This window comes from Hyperolius riggenbachi, chromosome 8 (assembly GCF_040937935.1).
Source record: "Hyperolius riggenbachi isolate aHypRig1 chromosome 8, aHypRig1.pri, whole genome shotgun sequence".
Classification (NCBI taxonomy): Eukaryota; Metazoa; Chordata; class Amphibia; order Anura; family Hyperoliidae; genus Hyperolius; species Hyperolius riggenbachi.
In genome coordinates this window covers 92,662,798-92,689,117 of record NC_090653.1, presented here as the reverse complement: position 1 = coordinate 92,689,117, position 26,320 = coordinate 92,662,798, and the positions used below count along the sequence as shown (strand labels likewise).

General features: G+C 42.3%; 1 protein-coding gene across 3 annotated transcripts in view; it reads left to right on the top strand.

The window, feature by feature from the left end:
- The window catches only part of ZNF185 (zinc finger protein 185 with LIM domain), a 239,807-nt gene that overhangs the window by 167,163 nt on the left and 46,324 nt on the right, over positions 1 to 26,320 (top strand). The window lies entirely within an intron of this gene.

Genomic DNA, 26,320 nt, shown 5'->3' with positions numbered 1-26,320 from the left:
GGCGTCCTGCACTGTCCTCCTACGATCCTCCGTTCCCCGCAGCCGGTCTGGTCTAATTATTCGCCTAACTAGGCGAATAATACGCGCTCCCGCTCGCATCTCCAGGAGTTTAATGCTCACGCACATTACAAGGTTCTCATACTGCGCCTGCACAGTAAGCTCTCGGAGACGTGAGTGGGAGCTAGCACGTGCGCGACCACGGCCGCGCAGCCACAATCTAGTTAGATGAATAATTAGACCGGGACCGGCGGCAGAGAACGGCGGAGCGTTGGAGGGCAGCGCGGGACATGACAGCTACAGGGGGCCGATAGAAGCCCCAGGTTAGTGTCAGGTTATTTTTGGTTTTTTTGAACCCTCCACAGAACCCCTTTAAGCGTATTCAGTTGTGTCATTTAGATATTCACAACCACGATAAAGGTCAACACGGAACATGTTGGTGCTTTATAAATCAATAATAATAATAACTAACCCCGAAACAGGAAAAAAGGGCGTAGGAGCCCTTGCGGTAAAAAGGGCACCGCCATAGGCACCCATTATAAAAGCCATGATTTGTGGGAAAGAAGGTAAATTTGGGTGCCTACGTTTTTTTTACATATATGATTGGCCATTGATTTACTTATCAGAATCATGCGCACCCCCCGCACTGGCCATTGATTTACTTATCAGAATCATGCACACCCCGCACTGGCCATTGATTTACTTATCAGAATCATGCGCACCCCGCACTGGCCATTGATTTACTTATCAGAATCATGCACACCCCGCACTGGCCATTGATTTACTTATCAGAATCATGCACACCCCGCACTGGCCATTGATTTACTTATCAGAATCATGCGCACCCCGCACTGGCCATTGATTTACTTATCAGAATCATGCGCACCCCGCACTGGCCATTGATTTACTTATCAGAATCATGCGCACCCCGCACTGGCCATTGATTTACTTATCAGAATCATGCGCACCCCGCACTGGCCATTGATTTGAATGGCCTGCTCAAGAATCGCACATCGTTCTTATTTGTTTTCTGCCTTTGTGTTTTTGCTGCAATTTAAAATTGGACTGAACTTTGCTTCTCCCACATGAAATATGCGTTATTCCCATTTGAAAATTTTGTTGCAATCTAAAAAGTCTTGACCGCTGCAGAAAATGGCATGTGAAAAAACGCGAGCATGAAAAAAGGGCGTGCGGAAAAAAGGGCCCGGCTGGATAACGAAATGGCGCCGGTGGATACAGATATCTCAATAACAATAGACAATGTTAATGAAATTGGTTAATAATAAATACAGTTTAAAGACAGGAGTTGATAGCAAAAATATATTAACGTTAAAAATCGTAACGTAATTCAACAATACAGCTTAACCCAACCCTACTCTCACACAGAACCCTTACCTACTCTCACACAGAACCCTTCCCTGGGTAGCAGGAAAAAAGGGCTGCCACCATAGACTTTAATGCAATTATCGTTAATACAGCTAAAAAAGGGCACCGCGATAAATATAATTAACAACATTAGAACATTAAAGTTTTTGAAGTATGTTATCGTTTTAGAAGCTTGCAACGTTGTAGTTTTTGTCATATTATTTTGTTTGTATGTTAAGATTTTACGTTATCAAGGATATTATCGTTTCTATGTGGAAAAGGGTGTTTCTGCAGAGGGAGTGGTTAGGGTTAGGCAACACCAGGGTGAGTGGTGAGGGTTAGGCACTGCCCAGGGGGCGGTTAGTTTTAGGCAACACCAGGGGGGGTGGTTAGGGTTAGGCACCACCAGGGGGGTGGTTAGGGTTAGGCACCACCAGGGGAGTGTTCTATGTGAGAGTAGGTGTAACGATTGTGGAATCGTCTCCGTGGTCAGCGCACCAGACGTGCGCTGACACGGCGGATTTCCTCCACAAGCGTATACATTTGCAGGCACCCAGCAAAAGGTGCTACGCACCTGTAGAGGGAAATTCCTGTCGGCAGATGGCGCTGGGGAGTGCAGAGGAACCAATCCTCTGTACCTCCACAAATGCCAGACAGGAATTGTACGAAGCGCAGAACGCAATCGCAAGAGTGTGTGTGCGCCAATCCAGTCGCCACCCCGCGACTGCGCACACACAACAGCAGATATGAAATACGAACGCGATCACGAGAGGTGCGATCGCCAGACGTGACACAAGGCAGATCCGAACAGAATACGACGGTAGCAAAGGCACAGCAAATATTACAATGAGAAGATGCGGAAAATAACAAACGCTAGCTAACCGCGAACACCGCACTCATTCGCAACAGTGCACGCGGTTATGCGCGGTCTCCACGTGATAAGCACAATAGAGACAAGCACGCCTAACTAACCATCGACAGACAAACATGAAACAGAGGACGCGAACGCTTGCTTAACGGTTACCTCACCGAGCCTCCAGCAAGCGGTCGTAGCAGACAAGACAGACACACGAAAACAGGGACAAGGGAGAGATAGGATCCACAGCACTAGCGAAAAGTGGCCAGCGCGATCCAGGTACAGAGTAGCAGAACAGAAGGATCCACAGCACTAGCGGAAAGTGGCTAGCGCGATCCCAGGAGACAGAACAGAAGGATCCACAGCGCTAGCGGAAAGTGGCTAGCGCGATCCCAGGAGACAGAACATAAGGATCCACAGCGCTAGCGAAAAGTGGCTAGCGCGATCCCAGGAGACAGAACAGAAGAGATAGCTGGTAGCAACCGCTGCACCAGCTATACTCCAAGAACAGAGATCAGAACCATTTCCTGTCGACCACCGCTGGGACAGGACAACAGCAACAGAACAAACAGATAAACAATCCTAACTGCACTATGGAATCTGCCTAGCACAGTTTCCAGGAATTACTCTAAGCTGATCTTCAAACCAAGAGCATGGCTGACACTCTCCAGAGTGTTTCACAGGAAGACTCCTTATGAACAGCAAAGCATTGTGGGACACACATAGTACTTATAGTACACACCTCCAATGAATGTGGCCAGGCAATTTGCATGACAACGTATGCAAATTCCTCAGCAAGCACAAGCTGCAAAACTGACAGAAGCTCTTCTTTCCAGAGTCCTGCAGCATGCAAACTTACACAATGGTCAAAAGCTGCCTGCCTACACAGGCAGCTGAGCAAATCATCACAGTAGGGTTGGGTTAAGCTGTATTGTTAAATTATGTAACGATTTTTAACGTTAATATTTTTTTGTTATTATTTCCTGTCTGTTTTAACAACGGTATTTATTGTTAACCAAGTTTGACAACTATGTTTATCGTTATCAGCTTTCGTTATACACCGGCGCCATTTCGTTATCCAGCCAGGCCCTTTTTTCACGGCGCCTTTTTTCATGCACACCTCCCCTGGTGGTGCCTAAAACTAATCACTCCCCTGGTGGTGCCTAACCCTAACGACCCCCCTGGTGGTGCCTAACCCTAACTGCCCGCCCCCCCGGGTGGTGCCTAATCCTAACTACTCCCCCTAGTGGTGCCTAACCCTAACCACTCCCCCTGTAGAAACACCCTTTTACACATAGAAACGATAATATCCTTGATAACGTAAAGTCTGCACATGCAAACAAAATGATATGACAAAAACTATAACATTGCAAGCTTCTAAAACGATAACATACAGTGGGTTGCAAAAGTATTCGGCCCCCTTGAAGTTTTCCACATTTTGTCACATTACTGCCACAAACATGCATCAATTTTATTGGAATTCCACGTGAAAGACCAATACAAAGTAGTGTACATGTGAGAAGTGGATCGAAAATCATACATCATTTCAAACATTTTTTTACAAATAAATAACTGCAAAGTGGGGTGTGCATAATTATTCAGCCCCCCTGAGTCAATACTTTGTAGAACCACCTTTTGCTGCAATTACAGCTGCCAGTCTTTTAGAGTATGTCTCTACCAGCTTCGCACATCTAGAGACTGAAATCCTTGCCCATTCTTCTTTGCAAAACAGCTCCAGCTCAGTCAGAATAGTTGAACAGTGTTTGTGAACAGCAGTTTTCAGATCTTGCCACAGATTCTCGATTGGATTTAGATCTGGACTTTGACTGGGCCAACACATAGATATGTTTTGTTTTTTAAACCATTCCAGAATTTTTCCATGGAAATTGGATTAGACCAATTACAAGACTCGGATACTACACAGTTTTCAGACTCTTGTGATTGCCTAAAGTTTCCCTGGTATTCTGATTACCGCAGGAAAATTCTGCATTCTCTGATTGGTCCAATACAGAAGTATTATAATTTACTAACTTTATTTACAAAATTACAACCCCACCTTTCCTGGGTAGTCTGATATCCGTGGAAATGCCACATTAACGCAACTCAATAATTTTAGCCAAATCACAAAACTCGGAAGCATTGGACCAATAAGAGAATACATATTTTTTAGTGAAAATCAGATTACCACGGTAATTTTAGACCAATCATAGGACTCGGATACTACCAAGTATTTCTGAGTCTTGTGATTGGCTTAAAATTACCATGGTATTTCTATTACCATGGTAAAATTCTGCATTCTCTGATTGGTCCAATACTCAGAAGTATTTTGGTTAACTAACTGTTTTAACAAAATGACAAAAGAAGACTTTCCATGGAAATCGCTAATCAGAATTCCACGGAATTGGTAATCAGCATTTTCGGTAATCGGAATTTCCGCTAAATCGGAAAATGCCATTTCCGACCATCCTCTATTATCCATTGCGATGTGCTGCATCATCTGGAGTGCTGCATGTCCTATTTCCCAGTCTTCCAAAATTTGAAATTGAAACGGTCTCATTAATGGTAAAGTAAGTCAAGTTCAAATGCAGCAATGTGATCATGACACAACCACAAAATGCAATTGCAAATAAACCACAGTATAAACAGGATCACAAATACGACAATGCACTGTGTAAAACTGTTTCATTTCCCTTTTCTGACCACTTATGCTCATAAGGCCTAGGTCTGATTATTTTGTGGCCTGAATAAGCCTGGAGCTTTTTGAGTGATTATATTATAAAAGTATTTGTTCCCCTAACAAAGCCCCCACTACAGAAAAAGAAACATGTAGGGGTTTTTGGTAGCACAGTATTACTGACATTTAATAGCTATATGAATTTAATGTTTTGATAAGGGAATAACTAGGTTCTTGACACTTATGAGATTCCTAGGTACTCCACACAGATCCAAGTTTGCTGCCTTGATCTAGTCAAGCATAATACTACTGTTCTTTGGATCCTGTTAATCCTCTGCCTCTAACACTTCTAGCCATAGACCCTGAACAAGCATGCAGGGGATCAGGTATTTCTGACATTGTCAGATCTGACAAGATTAGCTGCATGCTTGTTTCTGGTGTAATTCAGCCATTTCTGCAGCCAAATAGACCAGCAGAAGTGCCAGTCAACTGGTATTAACAGGAAATAAAGATGGCAGCCTCCATATTCTTCTCACTTTAGTTGTCCTTTAACTCAGTAGGGGGAAGCCTCTGGATGGTCAAGTTTAAAGAGAACCCGAGGCGGGGTTCTTCCATCGCAATCCTTATACAGAGGCTGGGTCTGCCTATAGAACCCAGCCTCTGTTGCTAGTTCATTTCCTTCAAAGCCCCCCCCCCTGCGCGCTGTCAGACCCCATAAAACACAGCCGCGCTGGCAACACACAGCGTGTCGCAGCCGGCTGTGTTTATCTCACTAATGTCAGTCTCGCCGCTCCCCCGCCTCCTGAATCGCTCTGGTCCCTGCCCACATCCCTTCCCTCGCCGCTGATTGGAGGGAAGGGACGCAGGTGGGGACCGGAGCGATTCAGGAGGCGGGGGAGCAGCCGAGACTGGCATTCGTGAGATAAACACAGCCGCATAGCGCGGCTGTGATTTATGGGGTCTGACAGCGCGCAGGAGGGGCTTTGGAGGGAACGAACTAGCAACAGAGACTGGGCTCTATAGACAGACCCAGCCTCTGTATATGGATTGCGATGGATAAACCCCGCCTCGGGTTCTCTTTAACATTAAAAATTGCTCACGGGCACACTGCCCTCAATGGGAGGTAATGGCCTGCACCTGCACAGTAGCATGCAGCCACTTTTGCATGGCTTTTTCCTCTGCTTAATCTTCACCTATTATATTATTCTTCAAAAACATAAAGCCAACATTTCCCAGTACAATGGCTCTTCTTAAAGGATACCTGAGGTGACATGTGACATGATGAGATAGACATGGGTATGTACAGTGCCTAGCACACAAATAACTAGGCTGTGTTCCTTTTTTTCTTTCTCTGCCTGAAATAGTTAAATATCAGGTATGTAAGTGGCTGACTCAGTCCTGACTCCAGTGTGACCCTTACTGATAAAAAATTGCAACTATAAAACACTTTCCTAACAAAAAATGGCTTCTGAGAGCGGGAAAAAGATAAAGGGCACATAGTTCATAGATTTTAGCTCTGGCATACTTTAATGAGTGTGTCATTAAACAAAAACAATGAAACAGTTAAAACAGATTTAAACATAATATAAAACTGTGAAATATCTTAAAAAGTGATTTTTAGGAGACGGAAGATAGATACAATCGTTTATTTCATTAGTTTATTTTCGCCTCAGGTGTCCTTTAAGGGCTTATAAGACATTTTAAGTTCTCAGTGCTTCTCATAGATCTTGTACCCTATAGAATAGACATTACGCCTCGAAAATAATGGCTTTATGCTTTTAAAAGAATACAATCTAAAAATTTAAATGAAAAAAAAAAAGTTATAAATAAAAACAAATAATGGGAGGTGCCTGCTTATGTGACATTTGGAGCTTGAATTGATAATGGTGCTGTTATTCCACCTTTGAAGCATAAACACTTGCAGTTGGCCTTATCTGAAGGTTTGTGTGACAAGCCTGCTTATGATATCTGTCTGGTGGGTGGCTCCTAGAATTCTTCAGTGAAGTGAGTTGGCAGGAGCAGGATGTTATATCACATGTGTATATGACCTTATATCCTGGGTCCTTTAGCAGGCTGGTAAGCCTTTATACTTGTAGATGGAGGAAGGGGAGATCAAATTTGAAGTTTGCCTACTGTGGTGGGTATGTGGTGATGAAGCACTATTATGCTATTTGACTTTCTTTGCATTGAGGATTGTCTAGATATGGAAAATATCAAAGTGAGTATGGATAAAGCAATTCCATAAGCTTGTGTGGATTCCAGCAAACGTATTGGAGACAACATTGTCCTGTCTTTATGTTGATTGTATTGATGGGAGGATGAGGATCATTACTTGTAGTGCAAATGGTACAGAACAGTACGTTTTTTTGCGTTTGTAATAATCTTTTGTTCCACTAGATGGTAGTCATGAGCAAAGTAGTAAACCTGCTCTGCAGAGTAGCTTGACTTGTGTATCTCTTCTTATCTGTTTATTTCATGAATTACATTTTTTCTGACTTAACTCATGATTTCTTAACATTATAGATTTGGTGACCACATTTCATAAGCTTTAGCTTTTATTAGGGGCAAGATTGCATTAATAAAGAAAAGGTTTTTTTTTTTCACTTCTAAGATCCAATTGAGTTCTGAAGAATGCATTTCAAAAAAACAAAAACAAAAACAAACAAACCTAAAGATAGCTATTTAAAGAGAAAAAAGGCAAAGAGAAAAGTTTGTTTTTCATAGCATCTGGGCCCTGATCTTTTTCTCACGTCAGAGCTGATTGCCAAAACTTCTTTCATAATTTCTCTCTCCTTACCTGTTTTAACTCATGGTGACAAGCGCTATATAGCGCTACATATTTACAAATTAATACATTTATCTTTTCTTGGGGCATATTCAGCGCAACGCGTGTAACGTAAATAGCATACCTGTAAAATGTACCAGTAAAATTCCCATATAACAACTTATAACAGAAATGTTAATTGCATCTATCTCAGTGCCCAGTGGGTAATTTGGGTGCTGGTAGTTCCTGATACATATTGGGATTAGGCTACTGGCGCCTGTTAATTATAATACAGGGAGGGAGTAATCAGCAAGGCAGCGGTTATATCAGCGTAGGTTAAGGCGAAGGGGGGTATCTGTTAGGGATAGGCATCAAGAGGGGTGGTTACAGTTAGACATCGGTGGGGGGAGTCTGTTAGGGTTAGGCATCAATAGGGGATATTGGTTAGGGTTAGGCATTGGGGGGGGGGGGGGGGGGGGAGTCAGATAGGGGTTGTGGTTAGGGTTAGGCATTGAAAAGAGGAGCTTGTGCGAGAGTACGGTTAGGGTAGGCAATAGTAAAATATTGGTACAGATTACTGATATTCTCCTATTAAAATTACCTAGCGATTCATAATAGAATCTATGTAGTCTACGGATATTCTACTTCCGGCTAGCTCCAGCACCCAAATTCCTGCGACATCCATTTTAAATGTAGGAAAATTGCCGTGTGTTGCCTGCTTACGGTAGTTTCACTTTGAGATCATTTGGGAGAAAAACTTTGTGGATCAACAGTTTTGTGAGACCTTTCCAGCACCTAGTTTGATAATAAAAAGGGCTGCACAGACTTTTTGATGGCTAAAAAGATTTGATAGTCCGACAGTCAGATGTTTGTACAGGTGTGCCTTATCTTCTGTACCTAACATCTTTTGGCCAAATAGCAATCAAGTGATTGCTTTGTTTAAAGTGGACCTGAGATCTTGCACAGGACAGAAGGAAAACATAGATAAATGCACCCTGTATGGATTTAGAGAGTTTAGCCTGTGTAATCCCCCCTCATCTGTGACTAATCACCAGTGTAATTTGATCCCTCAGATGTGTCAGCTGGCTGCCTTGGCAGAGCTGCTAATTTGTAAACACAGGATGTTAACCCTATGTCTGCTTCCATCAGAGCAGGAAGTATACATACTGCAGATTTATAGTAGGATTTGTATCAGCTGTAACAAAAAAATGTTTTTCTTTAAAAGTTATTATGCTGTTGCGTATCTTTTAGAGCAGAGAGTAAGTTCTGAGTTCAGGTCCACTGTAAGCAAACAGTTGGTAGCCTTCTGCCTTTCCTTTTCTCTCCTCCATTTGATAGTACATGTAGCCCATCAAAGCCGCAAGTGCCTGAGTTGCAGTGCATGCTAAGCAGAATGTGCCCAACATGATCACAGAGAGGACAGTCTACTGTCTGTATGTCCTTCCTCTTGATAATGATCTTCTCACTCTTGCGCTGGAATCCCATACACAGCCTGTGGAGGACAGGAGAAGCAGCTTTATGCTGCTTCTTCCCCCTTGTTTGTACACTGTGCTGTTGTGTGACTGCCCAGTGATGTGATGAATGTCTGTCCTGTGTCTAGATATGATGATGATAGCCTTTGTTCTGGGTACAAGGGAGAATTCCTCACAGTGTTACATCATAAAGGGGTATTGGGAATATTCCCATTGTTGCAATGTTGTCGTTGGCTCGGTTCTCTCTCATTTACAAAGCACAATTAATGAGTGTGTTCATCATGAGAAATACTAACATCTAACCACATCAGCACAACCACAGGAAAGTAAACATTATTGCTGAATCTTTACATAATGCACCTTTGTATAATAATGGGCTATATCAGCTGTATTGAAAGCCAGTGCAGATATACTGTATATACACAGGCAGATGGTAAAAGCACTCCTAGCTGATTAGATATCTGCGTGTGTCATACCTGCAGAGTATTAAAGTACAAGCGGCACCCATGCTAACCTAGAAGTAAAAACACATATATAAGTAGATAAATACTAGTTCTACTTCCATAACAGATGTATTGCACTGTCCACTTTATGATTCCTGTGAATGTTATAAAGGAAAAGCAGATAATCCTATTCTAGACAGTTTCCATCTTGGTTACCTTTGAATGAAGCTAATCCTGACATCATTTCCTCCCTCACTCTTACGAAATGTGTGTTCGTTACCTGCCCTCCTCCCAGAGTCTCCAGACACTCCCACTGAGGTCTATACTAGGAAGTGCACTGACGTATGTCATTAGAAGGAGGGGGGAATAAAGGGAAGAGGAGGAATATATTATAGATAAAAAGACCCCCCAGCATGCAATTGTTTTGCCAGCCGATGGCAATGGCAATTAAAGGGCCAGTGCTCCTAAGGTATGTGATAACTCCAAACCATGACAGCAAAAAGAAAAGTTTTGAAAGCAGGATTAGCGTCTTTATCACTTAATACACTCAGACCAGTTGCTGTTGAAGTTAGATTTTTATGGTGACAATCCCGCTTCAAACACCTAACAACATGGGATTCTCTTTCCAAAGCAGGTAGTTCCAGCCAAAGCTGGGTGCCGGTGTAGCACTAGTTCTATAGTACGTACCCCGACCTGTGCATGGGTAATTTGAATTACTTCTCCCTCCGAGTTGCTATGACTTGGAGAGGGAATAATAATTAACGTTGCCGGGGATTTGAGCTGCAGGAGGGTGAGCTGTCATTTGGCTCACTCTATGCCCAGATCACCCGCGGCGTACCAATACATATGCTCTCTCTTTCAGTTAGGACTGAACTACAATCGTGAAAAACTGTCAACAATTAAAATAAATGCATATAAAACATAGATTTCACCCAGAATATATTGCACAATACAACACTTTTTTTTTCCTTTGATGCTGTCAGTCAGATTTACAGTAGCTAGTGAATACCTTACAGGTAACCCCCTGATCAGTTGCTGGCCTGTTTACAAACACTTCCTTGTTAAAGTGGACCTGAACTCTTGCACAGGACTGAATAAAAACATAGAGAAATGCACCCTGTGTGTAATTAGAGAGTTTATCCTAGCTAATTTGCCCTCATCTGTGACTAATCACAAATGTAATTTGATCTCTCAGCAGTGGCAGTTGGCTGCCTCGGCAGAGCAGCTAATTTGTAAACAGGATGTTAACCCTATGTCTGCTTTCATGAAAGCTGGAAGTAGATACACTGCAGATGATTTATTGCAGGATTTGTATCAGCTGTAAAAAAGAAATGTTTTTCTTTAAAGGTTATTATGCTGCTGCTTATTTTTGGCGCAGAGAGGAAGTTCTGAGTTTAGGTCCGCATTAACAGCAGCCTGTACACAATAAACAACTGCTCACTGCTGTGCCGATTGCTTTCCCGGCCTCTCCCTTTCTCTTTGCCTCCTAATCATCCTGTTATTACTCATATCTGTGATCTAAACATCATGTCTGTGCTATGTTATCTGTGCATCGTATTCAGGAAGGAAACAGATTACAGAAAGCACTGATCAGACTGATATGTAAATAAAGCTGTGTAACGCCATCAATAAGTGTTGCTCACAACAATTTTGCATGGCTTCTGTAGGGCGTACATACAAAAAAGGCACCTGGAAATGTGGGCGCTCAGTAATGCAGACAGTAAAATATTGGTATTTAAAGCGGATCCGAGATGAAAAACTAACTATAACAAGTAACTTGTCTATATATCTTATCTAAAGTTTAGATAGTTTACACAGCAAATCTAGATGCAAATAGCTTTAATAGAATATGATTATTTTTTCCTGTGATACAATGACAGCAGTTTGTAAACATTACACACAGGCAAAAGTTTATCTGCATCTTCAGCACTCAGCCTAATCCCCCCTCCTCCTCCCTCCTCCCCTCTGCCTCTGAAATCTCTGGCTAGTAATACCTCCCCCTCCTCCTGCCCAGACTGAGCTCCCATGAGCCCTTGCTACAGTGCCAAGGCTCTCTGAAAGGCTGTGGGCGAGGCTTGTTTAGTTTAAAGGGAATTAGAGTATTAAAACAAAAACAAAAAAGTATTTGGCTTGAGGAATGCTCTATAAACAATAGGAAAGGAACACATGTATGCAATGAGTAAAAGTTCATCTCGGATCCACTTTAATACCGATATTTTACTATGGCTAAACCTAGCTCTGCTGTCACATAACCCCCCCCCTCCCCCACCAGATGCCTAACTTTAACCCGAACACACTACCTGCCCCTAATGCCTAAACGTAACATCACCCCCCCACCCCCCCTACCACCACCACACATGCACACACTTCCGCAAAGAAAAAAAAATGCAGATTATTAGGTGCTGCTATAGCCACTTATAGAAATATTGGCATTTAGGTGCCCGATATATAGCCGGATGCCTTCTATTTACTGGGCGCCCAAATTTACGCTCCAATGCCCAAATACCGATAAAATGCATTGGCTCTAATAGAGGCGCCCAATTAGTCCACTTGCCGCATGCGTCCAAATTTACTGCTTCCGCTGTAGGTATTTGTTTACTAAAAAAAATACTGTGCAAGTGTGCTGCTAAGCTGACTTCTGAGCAACAAGTGGGAAGAGGAAAGCATGGATGAGCGAGAAACATACCTCTAAACTCACTCCTTGTCCTATGCCGAATTGTCAAATCATAACTTCACTCTGTGCCCTGCGCCCAATCCTAACCTCACCCCTGACCTCTGCCTAACACTAACCTCATCTCTTGCCCTGACCCCCCCCCCCCACGCACCCTGTAACATTACCCCCTGCCCTGTGTCTAACCCTAACCCTATCCCCCGCCATGTGTCTACCCCAAACCTCACCCAGTCCTATTCATAACACTAACAGAGCGTGGGCAGCATTAGCAGAGGAATAATCTTTACCTACGATTTGTGCTGATGTTGCACATTTCATCTATGCAGACTTGTCATGGGCTGTTCTATTTTCTGAGTGCTAAGGTCATGGGGGCTGATATCATGGGGCACATGGGATCTTGAATATCCTTGGGCACTTGGGCAAGTCATTACTTTAGTTTTCCGAAATGATGACGATGAGTCTGAAACTGTGATGCATTCGTATAATTGTGCATCAAGTATAATTATTATGCATTTATATAGTGCTGATATGTTTCACAGTATTTTACATAGATCATAGTCACATCAAAACTGTATAGGTATATTATGTAGAGCAAACAAGTACAGTCACTATATGAGAAGTAGTACTAGTTGTAGTTATTATCTCTCCTTTAAAATAAAAGTCCATGTAAAAATGTAATTGCAGTGACATATAGTATGTGCATTTACCAAACTACACAGTGCCGTGCACACAATGAGTTTATGGCCCTGCCATCTCCTGGAATGTCTGGAGTAAAGCCTCATATACAAGTACCAGGCATGTTACCCAGCAGAGATCGGGACCTGATCCCCATGGCAACGTTGCAGGTCTGAGGCTGTATAGATGCATCGCTACCCAGCAGGCTAGCAATGTGTTCGCTTGCTATATGGGGGCAGAAGGCCAAGGGAGCGGCAGGGGAGTGACATCATGCGGCAGGCGGGGTTAGTGGGGAGAACCATGCTCTTGGCCTGTGACCATATAAATCAATCTGCCAGGTTAATTGCTATCGGGGATGCTGTACACACGCTAGATTATCAGCAGATGCAGTTGTTATCGGCCACCTCAGCAGAGTTTTATCTAGCATGTGCACATGGCTTAAAGGACAACTGAAGTGAAAACAATATGGAGGCTGCCATATGTATTTCCTTTTAAACAATGCCAGTTGCCTGGCAGCCCTGCTGATCTATTTGTCTGCAGTAGTGTCTGAATCACACCAGGAACAAGCATGCAGCTAATCGTGTCAGATGTGACAATAATGTCAGAAACACCTAATCTGCTGCATGCTTGTTCAGGGTCTAGGACTGAAAATATTAGAGGCAGAGAGGATCAGCAAGGCTGCTAGACAACTGTTATTGCTCATAAGGGAAATAAATATATCAGCCTTCATATACCTCTCACTTCAGTTGTACTTTAACCACTTCAGCCTTCAGTCGTTTTCACTTTATGCATCCGAGCAATGTTCACCTCCCATTCATTAGCCTATAACTTTATCACTACTTATCAGAATGAACTAATCTATATCTTGTTTTTTCCGCCACCAATTAGGCTTTCTTTGGGCGGTACATTTTGCTAAGAGACACTTTACTGTAAATGCATTTAACAGGAAGAATAAGAGAAAAACGGAAAAAATTCATTATTTCTCAGTTTTCAGCCATTATAGTTTTAAAATAATACATGCCTCCATAATTAAAACTCACGTATTGTATTTGCCCATATGTCCCGGTTATCACACCGTTAAAATTATGTCCCTATAACCATGTATGGCGACAATATTTTATTTGGAAATAAAGGTGCATTTTTTTCCGTTTTGCATCGATCACTATTTACAAGTTTAAAATAAAAAAAAGTATAGAAATATTTCATCTTTACATTGATATTTAAAAAGTTTAGACCCTTAGGTAAATATTTACATGTTTTTTTTTATTATTGTAATGTTTTGTTTTTTATATATTAAACATTTTATTTGGGTATTTTTTGGGAGGGTGGGAGGTAAACAGGACTTTTATAATGTAAATGTGTGTTAAGATTTTTTTTTTTTTTTACTTGTAGTTGTAGTTTTACTTTTTGGCCACAAGATGGCGGCCATGAGTCTGTTTACATGATGTCACTCTAAGTGTAACATACGCTTAGAGAGACGTATGGGGGACGCAACTGCCAGAAAAAGCGGAGCTTCTGAGAGAAGCTGTCGCTTTTTCTGCGGGGGAGAGGAATCAGTGATTGGGCACCATAGTCCAATTCACTGATTCGTGGGCTAACGATCCGCGGCCGGGAGCGCGCGGACGCGCACATGGCCTCCTGGGCGTAGCTACTACGTCCAGGAGGCCAAAGTAGTTAAGCAGCAGAATCAGTTGTCCTGGCCTCTATATGGAGTGACTTAGGCCTCGTTCACAAGGGAGGCTGAAGGCGCCTGTCAGCTGCTCTCATGCATCAGCATGCACTTGCTAGTGTTCAGCACATCTGAGTGTGGGCGCCCCATGCTCAGACATGACATGATGCGGTTGTTTGCTGGGAGATAACTGCTCCACCTATCAACTGCTGACATGCATGGGGATACTCTGCCATTTAGCTGCATTACTGTATATACTCAAGTATAAGTCTAGAAATGTAGGTCTGATTCACTTCATAAAAGTATAGGGGTCGACTTATACACGAGTCACAGGCAACACTGGGCACACTGAGTTATGTGTGTACTAATAGTGACATTCCCATTTTCAGCAGTTTACTCTGTGGTAAGTGATACTTTGAGGAAAGGAAATGCCAAGAAAACCCCGGTCTGAAAGTCCTGGCCACAACAATTATCAAGGAAAGGGGCAGGGGGGAAATACTGGGCTGCATAAAAGGGAGTGAATAATTGCTGCACTTGGGGGCCTGGAAAAGGTATTGGCTGCACTTAAGGGACAGGAGGGGATAAAGGCAGCAATACTGTATGCAGTGCAGTCATTAACTCCTCCTGGTCCCCACATGCAGCCATTAATTTTTCTGGGTAGACTTATGCTTGAGTCAATAAAAAATTCCAGGTTAAAAGGTTTGAATATTAGAGTCGACTTATACACGAGGTCGACTTGTATTCGAGTATATACAGTACATTTCAGCCGGAAGGTGCTTGGTGCGATAGAGGCCTTACTTAAATGTTGCTGATAAAACTAAGATGTTGCAACAGATGGCATGATCCTACCACTGAGAGAGATAATAGTGGTACAAGGAAGAGCTGTAGACTTAGATGTAGTTGAACTACCCAGAGATACCAGAAATGTGTCATTACAAGTACAACGTGATATTGTGTATTAGTATAGCATGCCAGCACTGACGTGAATGAGCACTATTGCCTGGTTCCTCCCACTCATCCCTTTCTCATTGTCCTATCTCTCCTCTCCACAATACAAAAAGGCTGCTCAACCAGTAATCAAGCAGGACATCTGCACAGCAATCAGTCCTAAAATAATCAGCCAAAAATATTGATGGAGTTAATTATTCAATAATTGTACAGACCTTTACTCGAGGTTTTATTGTGGTCCTTCATTTCCAGTTATTGGGTTACTTTAGGAATAATATCTAAAGGTCCTGTCACATTTTTACACATGGTGGGCTAAACTCACTTTGTAATCCAGGACATTTTACCTTTTTGGGGCACTTATCTTTTTGAACCAATATGTCAGACTTATGAAATAACACTTGAAGATAAATTGTGTCAGAAGCTGCCTCCAAACCAAACTTCCTTATTATTCTTTGGTCATTTGTAAATACTTTTACTGTACTGTATTTGCCTTCCTCTAGCAGACTGAATACGATAAATCAGGGAAAAATGTTTGTTTACAACATAAGAGGCACCCACTTTCTTTGTATATAAATCTGGATGTATTGAATTTATTAAATAAAAGTTTTTGCTGTGGGTGCTTGCACACGATTTCAATAGCAGAAAACCTAAAACTTTCAGCAATGTATGACCCAAGTAAGGAACGCACATTTTTTTGTCACCTTAAAGAGGAACTCCAGTGAAAATAATGTAATAAAAAATGTGCTTCATTTTTACAATAATTATGTATAAATGATTTAGTAAGTGTTTAGCCATTGTAAAATCTTTTAAATCCCTGATTTACATTCTGACATTTATTACATGGTGACATTTTTACTGCGGGTAGGTGATGTAGCTGCTGCATGCTTTTTTGGTAGTTGGAAACAGCTGTAAACAGCTATTTCCCACAATGCAGCAAGATTCACAGACAGGAAACTGCCAAGAGTACGTACTCAGAATTTCTTTTTTTAAACATAACAAGGGGTTTCACCACAATATCAGCCATATAGCACCACCTGATGGTCTGTTTATGAAAAGGAATAAATTTCTCATGTAAAAGGGGGTATCAGCTACTGATTGGGATAAAGTTCAATTCTTGGTCGGAGTTTCTCTTTAAACAGTACAGAATGTCTGGTTTATGTAGTTTCTCCAATGTTCTTCAGCCTCAGTTAAACACTATGATCACTGTTACAGGAATGTTTTCATTTTTAGCAATGAAGGCACATACTCCAAGCCTTGTAAAATGTCACTACTGTCTTATAAACTGAGCTGACAGGATTCTGGATTAACTTGTCCACACCTGACACAAATATTTATACGAATTCTGCCAGCTCTATGCTTCATTTTTCTACACACTTCGGAGTTGAGCACAGAGAAGGCAGGGGTGCATTAAGTATCAGTAATGAATAAACAGCTGAAAAGATTAAACATGTTTTGATGAGATTTTTAACACCTTTATTTTACTGAGCTTACTTGCTTTAAGGAATTTGAACAAGAAGTGTTGCTCACTATCTACAACAGACAGACAGGAAGTGGTTGGGAGACTAGCCTCCTTCTCCTGTGTGTTGTCACATATTACTAGCATCTGTTTTTGGTGCAGGAGCTCTTTTGGTCCCAACCCCACGTGTGCGCTGCTTGCAACAGAGGTGGCTGAAGCAATGCATGGTATTTACGGTATGTTGCCCTCCGATGCAGTGCAAATGCAATTCATTTATACATGAATGGGATCGCACTGTGTCTGCGCAAAATGGCATACAACCATCTTAAATCACAACGCATAGTTTGAAACATCAGACAGTGCAGTCAGTGGTGTAGCTAAGGAGCTGTGGGCCCCGATGCAAGTTTTACATTGGGACCCCCTAAGCACTCTATACATAACAATTGATACGGCGCACCAAAACCTGTCAATGGCAACTATAGTGTCAGAGGTGTAAGAAGGGGATGGGGAACAGCTTGTTAATGATTACCACTTTTTAAAGTATCTATAGAAGTAATTATTATGAGCATGATACCATTAGCGTGCTAATACTGCAGTTGAGGGAGGGCCCCTCTGGCCCAAGAGCTCCGATGCGGTCGCAACCTCTGCACCCCCTATTGCTACGCCCTTGAGTGCAGTCTCTGCATTTCTGATGTCCTTGCGTGACGCACACACTGTGCGTTGCTGAAAACATGACCAGCAACGCACAAGTGGGGAACGGGTCTGAGATGTAAACATTGAACCAAAACAATTCTGTTTGTTGATTTCTCCAGGCAGTTATTGAATCTAAACTGTTGTACCCTACTACAAGTCTAGTACAAGTATGTAAAACATAATGAAAATGCTGGAGTGTTTCTGGCTGAGGCAGCCAGTCAGGGCTCTCCTATCCTAAAGTCAATCTGTACAGAGGTATCCTCTGAGGTCTTGCGGAACTAGTCTTCTTGAGGGGACCCAACAGTGGGCTGTTCACCAATCACAGCACTCTCTACGGCTCAAAGCATTGTAATTGTGCGAATAGTGTGGCCGTAGTTTACTACAATATATGCAAAACTACCAAGAGGAGGCAAGGGAAGGGGTGTGAACATTGGGGCAGCCCATCAAAGGTTCACTGGGAGGGGTGGGGGGGGGGGGCATAAATTGTAGTTCCCCCACTGCTGCCTTCCTAAACATTGTAAATAGAACTTTTTCTCTTACAGTGTTTTGTAATAGAGGATTGATTGTATGTCAGTACATTTGATTTGGACAGTTTAGAACCATTTGAGTCTATGCCCTAATTCCATCCACCTGCTTTAGTGTAAATGCCCAAATAATGCTACCCCTTTCCTGTGTGGCACCACATCCAAAACTATGCAGGCTGGCGGTGACACATTAGCAGAAGTATGACTAGAATGTAACAATGCTTAATTCATGCAATTCCCCTGGCTGTGGGAGTAGAAGAGCGCCCAGGTCACGCCCTAGCCAATGATATATGACCCAGGTTGTGCTGAAAAGGTAAACTGGTTGTGTGAGAAGCTGAAGACGGTACATTAGCAGACTGAGCAGCGAGGCTGACCCCATCACTCAAGCAAGGTGAGATCAAACTTAGGGAAAAGGGGGGTTTAGTGGCAGTGCGGATGCTGTGGTACCTCAAGCCTCAGCAAGAATGCCTTGTGATCAGGCAAGCTAGCTGTGGGTATTCATGCTGAGTACATATAGATGGTTTCAGACTCTCATGTCATACTTTCCACCTGCTATACACACCCAGTATTCAGTACTGGCCGATCTCTCCATTACTGTCTGTAGGCAATGTAGCTACAGATGCTGGGTTATCTTTGTCCAGCTATGCTACAAGTCAGCTACTGCAATTCATCTTTACATACTTTTCTTTCCTTTTTATAATATACAGTACTTCAAAACATTGCTGGTATTGAAAACACTGTATCACGAGTGAGTTTAAAGGACAACTGCAACGAGAGGGATATGGAGGCTGCCATATTTATTACCTCTTAAAGTGGACCCAAATTAAAAATACAAGATTTCAGAAATGAAATCTATTTTCTAGATTATAATAATAAATAGCAGCCTTTTTTCAGCTGCATGATGACAAATATAAAATATTTTACATTTATTGGAGAAACCCCTCCCTTCCTTTCATATTGCCGGGACAGAATCCGGCAAACTAGTAGAGTAGGTGGTGTCCGGCAAAGGAGAAATTGCTAATGGCTGCCACCTGTATAACCTTAGTTATGAAAAGAGAAGGGTGAAAAGAGAAGGGTGAAAAGCATGCACTGAAATGCTCATAGGCTTAAAGGAGTGTTTATTTATCTTTGTATGTGTCAGAGTGGCGCAACTAAATGTTTTGAATTAAAAAAAAAAGTTTGGTTTGGGTCCGCTTTAAGCTATACCAGTTGCCTGGCTGTCCTGCTGATCTTCTGCCTCTTACGCTTTTAGCCATAGACCGTGAACAAGCATGCAGCAGATCAGGTGTTTCTTACATTATTGTCAGATCTGACTAGGATAGCTGCATGCTTGTTTCTGGTGTTATTCAGACACCAGTGCAGTCAAATACATCAGCAGGATAGCCAGGCAACTGATATTGTTTAAACGGAAATAAATATGGCAGCCTCCATATTCTTCTCACTTCAGTTGTCCTTTAAGTAGACTTTTATAATATGGTGAACCTTGCTAAGCAGCAGAGTCCAGCTATTGCGCTGTCTTGGAAGATAGCACTGTTGTACCTAAAGCTGTAATATATTGCTCTACTGTAGAAGTCATTGAAAAATGCAGGCAGGTCAGGTGGCTGGAGATTGTTTAAAACCTTTGCGCCTAATAACTTATAAAGGACAAAAAAAATATAAAAGGTGTAAATTGAAAATATTCTTACTTTTGAATGTCTGATCCAATGATACATCATTGAGTTTTCCTTTAAAGCAAAACACCTGAAACAAACAAACCAAAAAAAACTTATGGTATAATGAATTGTATGTGTAGTATGGATAATCAATAGAACATTAGTAGCAAAGAAAAGAATCTCATATTTTTCCTTTTAGTTCTATAGCTTTTTTTTATAACAGTTGATCATTCTGTTACATTTGCAGTTTTAAAACCACACTCTGGGCCATAGGCAAGTCACTTTTTCACCTGTGTTTTCTCCTAGGTGAGATTTTTACAACTTGTAAATACAATGGGCCTGATTCACAAAGCGGTGCTAACAGTTAGCACGCTGGTGAAAAGCCCTTTATCACGCCTAAACTCAGTTTAGGCATAAGTTTAGGTGTGATAAGTTTAGGCATGTTAAGTTTAGGTGTGATAAGTTTAGGCATGATCAGTTTAAGCACCAACTGGGTTAGCACCGCAGTGCACAACTGATCAAAAGTTTTGCGCTAGCAAAGTCTGGTGCACTTCGCATAGAGTTTAATGGCGCTGCTTTGCGTGTGGGACTTTGCATGCGATCTAAACTTATCTTAACCAGTTCACCCCCAAGGGTTTTTATCCTAACGGACCAGAGCAATTTTCAGTTGTCAGCGCTCCTCCCTTTTATTCCCTAATAACTTTATTACTACTTATCACAAGAAAATGATCTATACCTCGTTTTTTTCGCCACCAATTAGGCTTTCTGTGGATAGTACATTTTGCTAAGAATTTTTTTATTCTAAATGCATTTTAATGAGAAAAACAGAAAAAAAAAGAAAAAAATCATTATTTCTCAGTGTTCAGCCTTTATAGTTTTAAAATTAAACATTCTCCTGTGGATAAAACAAACACGTTGTATTTGCCCAGTGGTCCCGATAATTAAACCGTTTAGATTATGTCCCTACCACAATGTATGGCGACAGTATATTATTTTGAAATATAAGTGGTTATTTTTCTGTTTGTTCTGGCCATAATTACAAGCCCCTATGTAATAAATTAAAATTAATTTTCCCCCATAAAATATAGAATAAAAAAAGCTGAGTCCCTAAGGCAACTATTTTTTTTTTTTTTTTTAAGCTGATTTTTTTTTTTACAAGTGTTTTTTTGGGGGGGGAGGGTTGGAAGTGTAATTTTATTAATGATGTGTATATACTTGAAAATGTATGTATTTTGTAAGTGTAATATACTTTTTGGCCACAAGATGGCGCTGGTGAACACTCATAGGACGTGTTCACTTTTTTTTTTTTTTTTTTTTACACACTTTATTAAACTGTTACATTTCCTGTTTATGTGAATGGACGTAGCCGCTGTTCGCGGTCACGTCCATTCACTCCAGGCACTGCGATTGGGTAGAGGACTGTTCAGTCCTCTTCCCCAATCGCCCAGCACGGGATCCCGACGGTAATGGCGGCGGTAGCGGCGGACACACGGCGGTAGCAGCGGCGGGAATGCGCGACGTATTAAAACGTCATGTTGCTGTTAATAGCGGTAAGCATGACGTTTTAATACGTTAGGATGGCGGTAAATGGTTAACATGCCTAAACTTATCATGCCTAAACTGATCACGCCTAAACTTATAACGCCTAAACTGGCTTTTCACCAGCATGGTGCAATGGTTATCATGCCTAAAGTCTTTTAGGCGTGCTAACTGGGTTAGCACCGCTTTGTGAATCAGGCCCAATGTCTTTACACCACCAACAAGCAAATAAAATACTCAAAATAATTTTGGCAGTGCTTTTTCGCTTACTTTTTGGTACTTTTTCCATTGCAAAGTGCTAAAAAGTTAATTTAAATCGAAGATGAAAAATTATCTCCTGGGAGAGAACTCAGGAGAAAAGATGAATTGCATATTGGCCTTTGTATGTCTTTTAAGCTATAAAATAAAGCAGAAATAATAACCCTTTGAACTTTCCTGCAGCAAAACCTTATCTCAAGTTTTCTCTCACTATTTATTGGCTGTTTAAAGAACAAATGTAGTAAGGAAGATACGGAGGTTGCTATATCTATTTCCTTTTAAGCAATGCCAGTTACCCGGCTATCCTGCTGATCATCTGCTTCTAATAATTTTAGCTATAGACCCTAAACAAACATGCATGCTTGTTTAGGGTGTGATTCAGACACTACTACAGCCAAATAGACCAGCAGGGCTGCCAGGCAACTGGTATTGCTTAAAAGGAAATAAATATGGCAGCCTCCATATACATTACCTCTCACTACAGTTGTTCTTTAAGTGCTTCAGAAAACAGGACTGTATTCAAACCAAGTTAGGTGGAATAGTAGCTCAGAGAAGCTCTTTTACATACATAACTGACGTTTTTAATTCTTGAACTGGAAAACAATAGGAGACTCTCTTCTTTGAAACCAATGTTCTATTTCTTAGCTGTACTACACATCCAATTCATCATCTCATACGTTTATTTTTGCTTCAAAGTTTGCTTTAAGGGCTAGTGTACATGGGCTTTGACTTAAAGAGAGACTCCAGTGAAAATAGTGTAATAAAAAAGTGCTTCATTTTTACAATAATTATGTATAAATGATTTAGTCCATGTTTGCTCATTGTAAAATCTTTCCTCTCCCTAATTTACATTCTGACATTTATTACATGGTGAAATTTTTACTGTGGGCAGGTTATGTAGCTGCTGCTAGCTGTTTTGGCTGTTAGAGACAGCTGTAAACAGCTAATTCCTGTCTGTGAACCTTGTTACATTGTAAAAAACTGCCAAAAGTACCGCGGTCCTCAGAGCTTCTTGTGGGAGGGGTTTCACCACAATATCATTTATACAGCGCTCCTGATGGTCTGTTTGTGAAAAGCAATAGATTTCTCATGTAAAAGGGGGTATCAGCTACTGATTGGGATAAAGTTCAATTCTTGGTTGGAGTTTCTCTTTAAGCTTAATATCAGTTCACATTCAGTATCCACTCTGAGACCATTTGAAACCACATCGTGAATTGAAATTGATACTGAAATTCTGTGTGTTACTAGTGTTGTATCCTCCTAAGATATGCAACATTGCAGTATGAGCCTTGCCCCTCCCTCTTCATTGCCACAGACGTAAACATGAATATTCAGCTGAGCCAATTGTTTGTGCTTACAAAGCATTGTGAGAACAGAATACCCTGCGTGTGTCATAGCACACCTACACAAAAGACCATTCTCTTATGTCTATTGGCAGCCTTAGGCCTGTTTCACTGAGAAATGTAAGTGGCTCTTTTCTCAACCATTTTCTTAATGATAAACTAAATCATTATTGTTGAGAAAAACCAGTGGCGTAGCTAAGGAGCGTTGAGCCCCAGTGCAAGTTTTACATTGGGCTCCTCAGGCATTCTATACCTAACAATTCATATGGTGCAAAAGAACCTGACAAGGACATCCACAGCGAGGGCCATTTTCCACTGTGAGCTTTTGCGATGCAGAATCACAAAATCGCAAATCGCTAGGGATTTTGAAATCGCTAGGGTTTCCTAAATAACATAGGAATCGCGGTATTTTCAACTACCGATTTTTAACAAAGCGCGATCGCGCCTTGGAGAGATTTTTACAGCAATTTTGCTATGCAGTGCATTGCATAGCAAAATCACCATCACAATCTCAGGAAAACGTTTTGGAACTTGCTGAATCTCAATCGCTAGCGTTTAGCGCAAGCGTTAGCGAATGCTAGGTGAAAAGGGCCCTAAGAGGTGTAAGCAGAGGGGGGGAACAGTTTGATCATGATTACCGCTATGCAAAGCATATATAGTAGTGATCATTACCAGCATAGCATGGAGCGTTGTAATTGGCTGAACAGTGGCGTCGCTTAAAGTGCACCTGAGACATTTAAATTGTAAGCATTTATACCTACCTGGGGATTCCTCCAGCCCTATGAACGCTGTGGGCTCCCTCGCCGTCCTTCCTGGACTCTCAGTTCCTCCGCTGGCCAGCCTGGTAAATTAGTCAGTCCTCCCCAGTCGTTCTCCACTGCGCAAGCGCGGTCCGGCTGAGTGCACCCAGATTGTGCTCCCGTGGCTGGGAGCATACAGCACCTGCACAAGCTGTTGGCAAGCATCCACAAGCTCTTTTTCGGGGATCCCAATGCTGGAACGGGCATGCAGAGGAGAACGAGGGAAGCCTCTTTAGGATCCAGAGGCTTCCCCCTCCCGAGGTAAGTACCTCCTAGGGGCACCTTCAGTTGCATCAGGTTCCCTTTAATGATTCAACAAATCTTTAACCCCCTTGGCCGTACGCAGTTTCTGAGGCTGCGTCCGCCAGGAGGTTTTTTTGCCCCAAATTTTTTTTAAACGCTTTAGCTAGCATTTCGCTAGCTAAGCGTATGCCCAAAGTTGCTCCGGTCCCCCCCCATGCCCGCCGATCACCTCTGGCTATACATACCTCGCCACGATCCCACGAAAAGCGCAGTTTCCCGATCGGCTTCCGGCGTTGCTATGGCGATGATCGGAGATGACGTCATCGACATCATGACGTCAGCCGCAATCCCGATCGCCGTCATCGCGAAGCCTGGAGCCGATTGTGCGGCTGCGCTGGCATGGGAACGCTGGGGGGTACATATAGCGGAAGCTATTGTGGACGATCGGTGGGGACCGGAGCAACTTTGAGCATACGCTTAGCTAGCGAACCGCTAGCTAAAGCGTATGCCACCATTTAAAAAAAAAAAAAAGTCTTGGGGCCATGTGATCCTCCGCAGCGGCTACCCCATATGTAGCATGGGGTTACCGCTAAGGAATTAAACAACAATAGACAGCCAAATCCATTGTCCCCCTCCCACACCAGAAATCGCTCGTCATGTCCCTCCTCTCATAGCAACAGACACGCCACTCTACAATAGCACAGAGCTCAGATCCCAAACTGTCCCCCAAAGGAACGAGTCCCCATCCCAGTGAGAAGCATTATGAATGTCCATGCAGCTTTAGAGTCCCGTCTGTATGCCTTCCAAGGGCGTAACTGGAGGGGAGCAGCCCCACCGATCACGGAGGGGGGGGGGAGGGGGCCTCAGAGGAGGATGTTACAGTAATCTAGGTAGGAGAGGATGAGGGAATGCACTAACATTTGTGTTTCCTGTGAAAGAAAAGGGCAAATGTGGGACATGGTTCTTGGTTGAGGATGAAGGAGGTGGTTTGTGAATTAATGAGAGGTTTGGCAGAGAGTACAGAATCTAGAGTGACTCCTACACAGTGAATGTGAGATTAGGTTATTGGTGTGGCAGTGATACCATTGTTATTTTAGGAAAGGGAATATATTCAAATCAGAGGTAATTATAGCTGTGGATGTCCTTCAGAGAAAGGAAAGCATCCAAGCCCTTGTCAAATGCAAATATACACTTTACCATACCTACTTCCTCCACATCTTAACTTCTCTTATGATCTTATGATAGGCAAGTTGGGGGGGGGGGGGATTACAGCTGTCCAGATTCCCCCCCTCAGACCAGGGCCGGTGCAGTGTCTGGGGGCAGGCACAAGTTGAGACACCAGAATACCTGCAGGCATCCTGCAGCTCACAGCACTTCCCCCTTTCTTTTCCTGCTACAGTTGACTTTGGATGTAGCAGCAGCATGTGTACAAAGCATGGAGCAGCAGCGTGTGTACAGAGCATGGAGCAGCAGCGTGTGTACAGAGCATGGAGCAGCAGCGTGTATACAGAGCATGGAGCAGCAGCGTGTGTACAGAGCATGGAGCAGCTCTGGGGACTTGACAGAACACCGAGCCCGATATGAGCACAGCCCTGTGCCCCTGCTGTGTGCTAGTAATGCAGGAAGGTGGGACCTTGCAGAAGGCATCAGTTTCCTCTTCATTACAGATGTCAGCAGTCCTCATTATTATCTGTATCCAAACTGCACCCGATTGATCCCATTGTCAGTCTGAAGCAAATGGGACATGTTGGAAATTGCATTGTGTGTACCCAGTATGATGTCCTACCATATTACTATATTGTGCATGGCTGAGGGAAACCTTTAAGAAATCCCGCCTTGAAAATCCTAAGTTTGCCCTTATTATGAAGAACAGTTGGTGAAGTCTCTTTTCCTCCATATGCAATCCATGCCCCCTTATTCTTTGTACAGACCTAGGGATAAAAAGCTTATTTGCCAAACCTTTGTACCTGCTCGGGTACATTTAGATCCTTGGTTATCTCTTTGTAAATAAGACCTTCTATCCACCTGATTCATAAACTGATAGATGCCCATTTTTATACCTGTGCTAAAATGTCAGTGCCCTTCCTGTAATGTTGTGCCAAAACTGTATCCCGTATTCCAACTGTGGCTTTACAAAGTTGTATTCTAGCATCATTTTTTTTTCTCATTCATCTCAGAATAGAATTTGCTTTAGCTCCTGCTAGGTATTTAATATACTGTAGTTAATTATTTTCAACTGGCGGTCCCAAATCCTTCTTCAAGTACAAAGTGCCCACTG